Below are 11,301 nucleotides of genomic sequence, written 5' to 3' on the forward strand. Positions count from 1 at the left end.
GCTAAATTTGCCAGCTGTTCCTCAGAATCCAGAGAGAAAATGGCCTATGTTGATAGTGCAGATGAGTGGGTTTTGCCCAACTCTCAGTTGTGTACTAAATTGTGTTTGTGGCTGTGTCCCAAATAACTCAGAGAGAGCCACTGAAAACTAAGCCAGCCCCTGCCTGAATGATCCATTCATTTCCATAGCTCTGCTCTAGGTCTTGTTACTCAAATTCCTTAACATGCAAACATGCAAACTCTGCAGCACATGGTTTCATATTATGTAGGAGAGGAGAGCTGGTCTTGTGGTAGCAAGCATGACTTGTCCCCTTAGCTAAGCAGGGTCTTCCCTGGCTGCATATGAAAGGGAGACTAGAAGTGTGAGCACTGAAAGATATTCCCCTCAGGGGATGAAGCCACTCTGGGGAAGAGCAGAAGGTTTCAAGTTCCCTCCCTGGCTTCTCCAAGAGAGGGCTGAGAGAGATTCCTGCCTGCAACCTTGGAGAAGCTGCTGCCAGTCTGTGAAGACAATACTGAGCTAGATAGACCTATGTTCCTAAGACAGCAAACACCCTGACTCCGTTTTTGAAACTAGTTGGTTCTGGTATGCAACTATGAGTAATGTGAGGGCAAATATGAATATGAAAAATGAATATGATCACAAAAATTGGGCTAGGAAAGCCTAGCCCAATTTTTGCCGGTCATCAGATCCACCGGGCTCGCAGCTGAGCCCGGTGGTTCTGGAGCGGTTAACCCGCTCCTGTAGCCTGCCCCTTAGCCCGGGTTTGTGGAGCAAGTGGAGCACCACAAACCCAGGCTATCTGCTCATGAATAGCTGTGCCACAGCTACTTGTGAGTAGACCCCCGGCCGGGAGGCTTAAAAGCAGCCTCCCTGCTCAGGGGTCTCCCCAGTATGCCTTACGTACTCCCGCAGGGCATACTGGGGCTTCCGGGGGCCGCGCGGCCCCCGAGCTCCCCAGCCCCTGCCGGCTCCATCTCGGTGCCGGCAATCGTGTGGGTGGCCAATCCGGCTGCCCAGGGCTCCCTCCCCGCTCATGAGCGGGGAGAGCGTGCTTAGCCCGCTCTTCCCACTCACTTCCCCAAACCGGGACTCACAGATCGTGAAACCTGGTCCAGTGAGTGATATTACTGGTGATTCAGCACACCGGAGTGGCATACAACACATTTTAAGTCATCTTATATTTCCTTGCCTTATGTGTGCATCCAAATGTACTCATACTTATGTAATATGAATGTACATTCACCTGAATATGTGTGTGTTTGGGGGCATGCACAAATGTCATTTGCAATTGTCACCATTCACAACTCTTGGCATTCAACAATTTTTTGACATTCACAGTAATATAATAAGCACAATACAGCCCAAGTTAAGCTCTTAAAAGCCCTTTTTCTTTCAATGGGACAGCTATGCACATGCTTAATTAAGTCTCTCTTATTTAAATCAGTGGGACTTAGAAGTGCTTCATTTGGGCTGGATCACATCCTATATATCTATATCTATAGATATAGATATCTATAATAAGAGTCACCACACACACACACACACACTCGGCTCTCATTATTTGCAGTGGTTCAGTTCCCACCAATTTCTGTGAATAACAAAACCGTGAATAAAGAAATCTTAACCCTGTGAAGATTGGGAGGCTAGGTTCTTAAGCAAACTGAAGTGTGCCAAAAATCGCAAGAAAAATCAGGGTTGGGGAGCAGAAATAAGCACAGTACCTTGCTTTCCAGCTCTTCAGCAATGCCCACAACACTTCCAAGTTCTCCGATTTTTGTTCCTTTTTGAGGTTTGTGGTTTGGGTTTTTTTGTTTCTTTCTTTCTTTTTTGCATAAAAGAGCCACGAAATGACTCAGTGTTACAAAATGGCAGCAGGAAATGATATCAGGAAATTACACCGGCCACCCAAGAACCCTATTTTTTGCCCTGCAAATAAAGCAACTGGGTCCCTATGACCCAACCACAGATATGCAAAATCACAGGTGCCAGGACAGGCAGGCCACCTGTATACACACAACCCTGTATACACACAGACATAAACACACACAAAATTATTAAACATCTAGCATTAGACTAGGTACATTACAAAGATTAAGAACCAGAAGTCCCTATCTATAAGTTTCAAATCTAAGAGGAGGCACAAGGAGAAGGACCACAAAATGAGGAAATCATATTTAAATTGAATTGATTAATTTGTCAATTAATCGGTTAAAAGGCAGATGATTAATCAACTAGAAACTCCTTAATTGGTTGACAGCCCTAATTATTACTATTTGTGTGGGCATATATTCTGACAAACACTGCTGTGTGATAAATGCAAACAAATTGGTAGCTACTGCGGTGATGAAAATTAATATATGCAATCTGTTCATTATTAGGCTGTATAATAATGAGCAGTTGATTTAACAACTGGTGTGAAGGAAATACTTAGAGGCTCATGAAATGACACATTTTTGTGGGCTGAGCTGCACACATTTATTACATTTTACCCAACTTGTTTCTAACAATAATTGTCTCTTGGCTCTGTTTTTTATGCCGCGAGCTTCATCATTAAACGCGGGCACAAAACAAAACAATGCAAGGGGAATTTCCATGCACAAAAAGAGAATCCTAGAAAATTGTGAAGTGCAAGGCAGAATTTAAAAAAATACTTGATTTAACAGACGTTGGCCAGATTTGAATGTAATAGGAAAGCAGAGTTCCTGTCACCTCCAGTTTCCTTTGCCACATGTCCGACTTTGGGAAACCAGAGTTAAAGGTGAAAAGGGACCCATAATTTCCCACCCTGAACTCCAGACTGAACCTTTGGTTCCGACTGGAGTTTAGGTGCCTTTAACTCTGGTTTTGCAGTGCCAGCGCTATATCCAAACAATGGCACTGCTGTTTCCACCCCATGGAAATGGAGTTGAGGGAGGAAACTCTTCTGTCACTCCATCCTGATTGGCTGTGTGGGCTGTCCTTCTTTAGAGAAGGAAACCCACACAGTCATCTCCCTAGCTTCTCTGAAGTCTCACTGACTTCTCTGCAGTCTCAATGAGACTTCTCTGTGGTCGCATTGACTACAGCAAGACAGCTCTTCTGAATGGCCGAATGTGGACGGGAGAGAAGGGGGGGGCGTGGAACCACAGTTCAGTTGGACCCACAGTTCCATTGAACCCACAGTTCTGCAATATGTCTGAAGGCAGCCTAACTGTTAAAAGCCATTCTATTCAACTAAAGAAGTGTTCCTTATTAAGGGACTAAAAATCTGTCTGCAGTGTTTTTGTTTGTTTGTTTTTTTAAAAAATGTATTTTGAATATAAGTATATAAACCATGGGAGGCAGGTATAACCCCTCCAACTGATTTGCATAGGTGGGAATGCCTCTTAAGATTATGTCTGCAACAGCACACATGCGGCATAAAATAGGAAAGGAAGTTTGGTGCTCTGCTTCAGAGCTCTTGTTTGGCTAAAATGACAAATAATTGATTAATTGACAAAAACACATCTGATTAATCAACTAAGATGTTCTTTATCAGGTGACAGGCATAGAAACACCCAGTTAAGATGTTCCCCAAAGTTGCCCATCAGTTTGAAATGTGAAGCATAATGGAGTTTCAAATTATTATGGGTGGTAGGAGGTCATCCTCTGTTAGGCTGATGGCTTGCTTATAAAACAGGATGATTGATTGATGTTCAATCCTTTATTACAGTCAAAGACCAGCAGAAGGAAAACTACAACTAATACATAAAATAATATATGGTTATATACCATCTGTGCAGATTTAACAGATACTCCTGGATGCATCCCTAAAATATTATAAAGTTGATATAATTTCGTGGTGGGATCTACAAGCTAAGATAACAATTTGGCTACCTTACATGTAATATCTGTTTGTTTATCATTTGAAAGAAATGAAACAAAAAAAAATCCTCTAAACAACTTGGAAAATGTATCAAGGGTGAAATTACAATAGAAAGAAACAATATAGGAGAACATATCCAACAGTTTCAACAGCTCCAGAGCCGCAAGGCCAGGTACGCTCCATAAAAGGGATCTTTTTGTACCTGCCCTCTAAAAGTGCTGATGGAAGGGCATTGAAGTGGGCTTTGGGAAAAGGCCCTCTAGTATTTAGGCACATCCAAGATGATCAAACAATTGTCCAGCTCAAAACTATAATTTTATCTGAGGGCTCTATAATCCCTGGGAGCCTTATTTAAGTCACTCTGAAATGCCACATCCATACTATGATACTTGAGGGTTTGTTTAGCCCTCACAAAGGCTAAAAGGTAACAGGTCTCAAAGCCCAGAGGTAATAGGTATTCAGCCAAGAAGCCATAAGATAACTGTTTACTTGCCATAGCCTTCTCCCAACTTGTCTGAAAGTTATTGTTAAGCGTGAGAGGAACCAATCCTACTGTGGTAAAATTTAACTTTAGCCAATATACGAGCATAGAAATCCAGACTTTGGCTTCAATCCAACCTCCAACCTCAAAACTGCATCTGACACATATACTGGGGTATGAAAATATGCTGTTAGAAATCTAGATTGTGTCCTGTCCAGCATGGTGACATTAGAAGAGGGCCCTAACTGGGCTTCATAAAGGACTTGTGGCTTAGCCACAAATGACCAGTGGCTTAGCCACAAATAATTTAATAGCTGCTGGTAAATAGCTTCCAACCCTTGAACAAAAAAAATACACCTTAGAATGGCTGCAGCACTCCTTTGAGCTGATGCAGTTACATAGTTGGCCTGGGCCATCTTCTTCCCTTAGGCCTGAAAAACAGCACCCAATTACTTGAAGCTTTTCACCTGTTCGATGGGATGGTCATTGATACTCCACTTGTGAATTCTTGGTCTCTTTGCAAAGACCATATAATCTTTGTCTGTGGTAGTTGATTGCCAAATGTTCTTCTACACAATATTGCACAAGAGCTTTGAGTGCTCCCTTAAGACCAATTGGTAGAGAGCAAATAGACGAATGCTTGTCCACCAACTTTGGGGCATGTAAATCCAAACTCTGCAGTTGTTTGACTAAGGAGTTGATACAGCAGTTAAAGAAGAGGGCTAATGTACAGTCCTGTTTAACACCCTTATGGGTGGGAATAGGATGGGGAGTTGGCCCTGTTGGTTGCACCTAACTCTCAGACTTGTGTTCTCATGGAGTTTTAAAATGGATTGTAATAGATCTTTATCAATTGTGGAATATTTAAAGTTACCCCATAAAATCTCTCTAAAGGCTGAATTAAAGACTTCCTTGAAATAAATTGATGTTCTTTAGTGGAAGCTAATGCCAGGAGATTTTCCCTACTAGCAGGGAATCTCTCCAGCGTTTGGAATAGAATATCTACTAGTGTTTGGGAAGGAGATACCATTGTCTGAAAGGGAGACCATAGATTCTGCCTAGCATTTGACAACCTTCTGGAAACACAATTCTTTTCAATGGTGTCAGTAGCCACAGCTCAGTGGATAAGTTCTGCAAGTGCATGATCTGCATGCAGAAAGCATCACATTCAGTCCCTGGCATCTCTCGCAGAGGGATGATTTCATATTCCATCTCCAGTTTTCAAGAGTTCTGTCATCAAGTCTAGAAAGTTCAAGCAATATGTCTGCATGTGTGAACCAGACCTTAGTTTTGAGTAATAAACTGATGAGAGATTGAGTGATGTGTACCTAATATGTTAATCTGCCTCTAACTGTGGTAGGACAACAGGGGTCATTGCACATGGACAGGACCAGGTTTGTGGGGGGGGGGATAATGGAAGAGCTAGTGAAATGGTGGAAACAGTTGTACTGACTGAGAAAATGACCTCAGTCAAATTGCCATTGACTTTTTTAAAAATCAGGTGATTTCAGCATTCAGCCATTACATCTGTGGTTTTTGCTTCTGCTGCTGTATTTAATGCCCATCAGGAGTGCAACATGGACATGAAAGAATAAACTTTTCAGTGATTCACTTGCATGCTTTGTTTCAAGTGATAGCATTTTGATGTCAACCAGAAATGGCCATAATCTCCCCCTCCCCCCAAGAAAGGCACCTTTCTATAAAGTGTGCAATGTACATCTAACAAATACTTCATTGGAAAGTTTCCTTATCAAGATTGCATTTGAGAAGCAGAGCTGTTTTGAAAGTCAATGGCTTCTCCCCCGCCCCTCGTCTTCCTTTAAAAAAGGGGAAACAGGGCTCTGTATTCTGTGCGTGTATGTGTGTTTTTTTAAGACGCAGGCTTCAAACTGTCAGAGTTTTGCTATTATTGATAAAGCTGCCTTGGGATTGATGCCCAGAGGGGGGTCTGAGCTGGAATTACGATACAGAACTTGAATTTAATTCTCTTGGTAGTGGGGAAGAAGAGAGCACAAAACAGAACTGCTGATTATTGAACTGGTGGGTTGTTGATCATGGCTTTTGGTTGCTGGTGCCTGATGTAGTTAACCTGAATGGCACTGACGCACACATATATTTGTGGTATATTTATTCATCCCCAAGATCATAGTTCTCTGACTGACTCCTTTGCATTGCACCTTTTAAAAAACCATTATTGCATACACTGTACATAATCCCTACAAAAGCTAAATGCCTTCCAGTACTGTAAGCATGAATATCTTCAAAGGTAAGGCTTTCCAGAATGATAAGTGCTATTTTATAGATTTCAGCACATCAGCTCCCATCCTCAAATCACTCATTTCGACTGCTGAAGTAAAACATGGTGCAATAGTCAAATGGTGTCAGATATCTCACTTGCAAAGTGTTGCATTCAGCCCTGCAAAGGAGCACAAGTGATGGAAAGGAAGGGTGTAGGGCTACTGGCAAGGCTTTCGTTCAGCTGCTAAGCAGCAGTTTGGATCAGCAGCAGGCAGTTCAGGTGTGGCTGAGAGCCAGCTACCCAAAGGAAGCACTCCAGAACACTGAAAAGTGGTTGCTGGGAACCCTACATCAGCTGATCATTAGGACTGGGGATGTGCCAACCTCCCTTTACCTTGGTTAGACTAGGAATGTTTCTAGTCTAATTAAGGAGTAGCTGTAGGAGAGATGGCATGTCCTCAGCTCTGGCCTGTGGGCTTCCCAGAGGCATCTGGTGAGCCACTGTGTGAAACAGAGTGCTGGACTAGATAGGTCTTGGGCCTGATCCAGCAGGGCTGTTCTTATGTTCTTAAGGCTTTTCTGGCTCCTTCAAAATTTCACCTGAACCCTCAAATTTGCTTTGAATTTTGCTTTAGACAAAATTTTAGAAGCCAATCTAATGAAGGCATTCCTGCCTAATATCCCCACCAACAGTGCATACCCATCTATATCACTTAATATTTCAGTTGTAGAAATTATGGTTGTGCGAAGCAGCGCTTGAACCAGTGCTGTAGCAAGAGCAGAGGAGGCTGGTGTTCAATGGATGAACATGGGCACCCTTCTGGTGGTGACACACACACAGCCAGTGGCAGTGCATGGTGCCCTGCAGGAATGGCCGAACTGGCTTGAGGTTGAGCCAGTTTGCCAATGATGGCTTGCCCTTGAGCCAAAACAGGCCGGCTCGATGGCTCACTCTCAAGGCAAACAGGGCCCGGTTCAATTCAGCTTGACCTTGAGCCGAACCCCCCCCCCCAAGCTGGCTCAGGGGTTCTACAACAACAATTTTGTTAAGAGAAAATTTACCACTGGGTCCGGCAGCCTTCGAGGGGTGCTGCTGTGCCTGTGGGGGGGGGGGGTCTCCAATGGTTCTGGCTCTCCCCTGTCCAGTCTTTTTTGGGCTGTTTCAGCTGTTTCAGCCCATTTTGAGGCCCTTTCAGCCCTTTTCCTGCTCACAGAAGCCATTTTAAAGGCTGCCATGTGTGCACACGTAGGGCCATGAAACAGCCCTAAAAAGACTGGGGGGATGGTAGGGGGAGTGAGAACCATTGGAGACACACACACACACACCCGTGGCTGCAGCAGCATCCTCCGGAGGCCACCCAAACTGGCGGTGAGTTTTCTTTCTTTTCTTTTTTAAATTGTTGTTGTAGAACCACCACCACCTTTTGAGCCAGGCCCAAACCAGCTAGGCCTCGAGGTGAACTGGGTCCCAGCTCGATGTGAATGGAAACTTATCTGTAAAAGGAGGAGCCAAGTTCAAAAGAGTTAATGTACAGGGAGGGAGGATGGGAGTGGGAGAGATGGCCCATGTTCACAGAACACGAGTGAACATTGATTGCTACACCCCTATCTGGAACACTGGAAAATAGGAAGGTGATTTATAGCAAGTCAGACCATTGGTCCATCTAGCTTAGTACTGTCTACACTGACTAGCAGTGACTCTACAATATTTCAGATAGGACTGTCTCCCAGCCCTACCTGGAGATACTGCCAGGGACCTTCTGCACACAAGCAGATGTTCTACTACTGAGCTACACCAACATCTCCTAAGGGTAAAGAGTGCTCACATGTAACACATCCAAATGCAAACCAGGGCAGACCCTGTTTAGTCAAGAGGATAATTCATGTTTGCTACTGCATGACCAGCTCTCCTCCCATCTGATTTGATTTGGGGGTCACTTCAGTCTTTAGAGTAGCCCTGATTCAATTCAGGTCTGTGGACTGGTCAAGCTATTCGATTCGGGCATCACAGCCTTCCGGACTGCCTTGCAACTTCCTGAGGATTACATTGCAGGAAGATGAAATAATAACCCCACTTCTGGCAGCCCTTTTGAAACAGAAACTGCATCACATCACAGCAGTTGTGCCTGTCTTCTCCCAGTAAGTAAACCAGTTGGAGGGAAGCCATTGGAGAGGTGGGCTGGTAAAATAGCCAGGGGGCGGGGGAGCATTTCAGCCTGAATGGAATTGCTGCACCCATCCACAGCCCCAAATGAAATCAGGGCTGCTTTGCAGAACAAAGTCTTTTGCATATTTTGCTGTAGTGTTGTTGCTCCTAACGTTGACATCATGCAAAAATAACACTGCTGCAATACTACTGTTGCATAAAGTTAGGAAATCTGTAGCTTTTAGTTCTTTTGTAGTGGACAATGTTGTTGCTTTTTATCTGAATCAATTTCAGACATAGATTCCATCAGTATACATTTATGATAATAGCTAAAGATTCAACACGTGTGTCCAGTATATTGGATCCTGGTAAAATCTGTAAATATTAAACCTAAGAATTCCATCTAAGCTAAAACAGCAAAGGCTATATCATCTGTTACCCTTATATTTGCAAGAGAACAATAGCTTACAGATGCTAGGGTAAAGTACAGGATGTGTTTTCTTTTTGAAGCATAAGTAATTATCCACACATAATTTTCTTATTAAACTTGCACTAATTTTCTGTCAATTCTAGGAGCTGAAAAGCTTGCCACCATATTTGACTGGTTGGAATAAAAAGGAAGCAGCATTTACAAATCTGGAATCTGTTTAATTTATTTCAAATGGCACAAATTAGATGCGATAAAGGAATCTTACCCTCACTTTTCAATGATGCAATAATTTAGAAGTTATTTGAAAGCATTCACTCAGAGAGCTTTTGGCTTGTGGGAGGAACGGGCTGTTGTTCCGTCTTTGGCTGTTTGCTTAGGATATTTGTTTACAGTATAAAAAGAGAAGCAAAGCCATTTTAAAAAATAGCAGTAGAAACAAAATAGAAACTTCTTGTTTCCTTACAGTAATGAAAGGAATAAAATTCAGAGCACATATGTGCACCAAAACAAGGCAGAAGTATTGCTGCCTTGTTTTCTTGTACATTACAATGAGGACCAAGTTTTGGGGTGGTGTGCAAAAGCAGGCCACATCACAGTAGACACAGGTGACTCCAGGGGAGGGCACAAGAGGGGCACGCACTTTGTTTGCCCCCCGCCATCTGTCCCCCATTTCTGTTTCAGAAATCTAATATGTGTAGCATAGCTCACCCACCCAGAAATGCACTTTGCCTCTTCTGTGTCTCCCTCAATTTTTTTTTTAATTTGGGGTGGGGTGCTGCCATTGCTGGCAGAGTTGCTGGGAGAGGGGCAGGACATAGGGTTTTTTGAGGGGGCTAACATTTTTGCCATTGACATGGGAAATCAGAAGAAGACAGTAGAAGATTATGCCTATTTGTATGTAATGTTCAAAGCATGTACAATTTCTGTATATCTTCTGCACATTATGTTCAGTGCATTTACAGTAGTACATTTCCTATTTGTACTAGGGATGTGTGAACAGGTCGGGGCGCATTAAGCTCTTTGCTGCCCATAGGTGGCCAAAAATTTGCCACCCCAGAGACAAGGGAGGAAGGAGGGGGAGACATAACCCAAGCCTGCCTACCTCCCAAATGAAAGCCATCTCCCAATTTTGGTCCTTTATGTGCACGTGCGCAGAAAGGCTTTATTTCAGATGATTTCTGTCATTTAGGAGGTAGGCGGGCTTGGGTTAGGAGGGGTATCACTGCCCTCTCCACTGCCAATGCAGTGGAGAGAGCAGTGATACCCCTCCTAATCCAAGCCCACCTACCTCCCAAATGACAGCAATCGCCCAAAATCAGGCATTTCTGCGCATGCACAGAAAGGCCCAATTTTTAGTGATTGCTGTCATTTGGGAGGTAGGCGGGCTAGGCTTAGGAGGGGTATTGCTGCTTGCCTGTCTGCTCTCTCCACCATCTGCACCTGCCGCCATGATAATTTGGGAGATGGGCGGGCGGGTGCACAAGGAGCTCGCACTAAAAATTTTAAAATCATCTGACCAAAATTTGCCTCTGGGGGAATTTTGCCACCATAGGCAGTTGCCTTGACTGCCTCTCCTTTAATCCACCAGTGGAACTGGTTAGATGTTGAACAGGTTTAACATCAAACCAGTTGGGTTCAATGGTTCAATATCAAACTGACACCCCCAGGTTGATTCACTATTGGGCCAAGCCCCCCCACCCCCAGGCATTTGGGGTGTGTGTGTTGCAATTAGATTTATTTGTCTTTCCAAAATGGCCACCATGCATGCACAAATGACCTCTTCTAGGCCATGGGCCATGCCAGGCCTTGCAGAAGCCATTTACGCATGCGCGGCGGTGGCCAAAATGGGCGTGAACAGGCTGAAAAGAGGCCTTTTTACCCGGCCACAGTGGTGATTTCAGAGGCCGGTGGGGGGGGGGGAGGGGGAATCTTCATGGACACACACACACACACACACACACACACCGCAGCCTACAGGAAGCCCCCCAAAGGGGCTACAGGTATTTTTATTTTATTTAAAAAATGTGTTTTTAAAAAAAATTCGCGGACTTGTCCAGAGGTTCGGTTTTGGCCCGGACAGAACCAGGGGAGGGTATGGTTCAATCTCAAACCCCCGAACCTCCAGACCAAACCCCTGAACCCCCGGACCGGTCCACACA

Source organism: Hemicordylus capensis, chromosome 4 (assembly GCF_027244095.1).
Source record: "Hemicordylus capensis ecotype Gifberg chromosome 4, rHemCap1.1.pri, whole genome shotgun sequence".
Lineage (NCBI taxonomy): Eukaryota > Metazoa > Chordata > Lepidosauria > Squamata > Cordylidae > Hemicordylus > Hemicordylus capensis.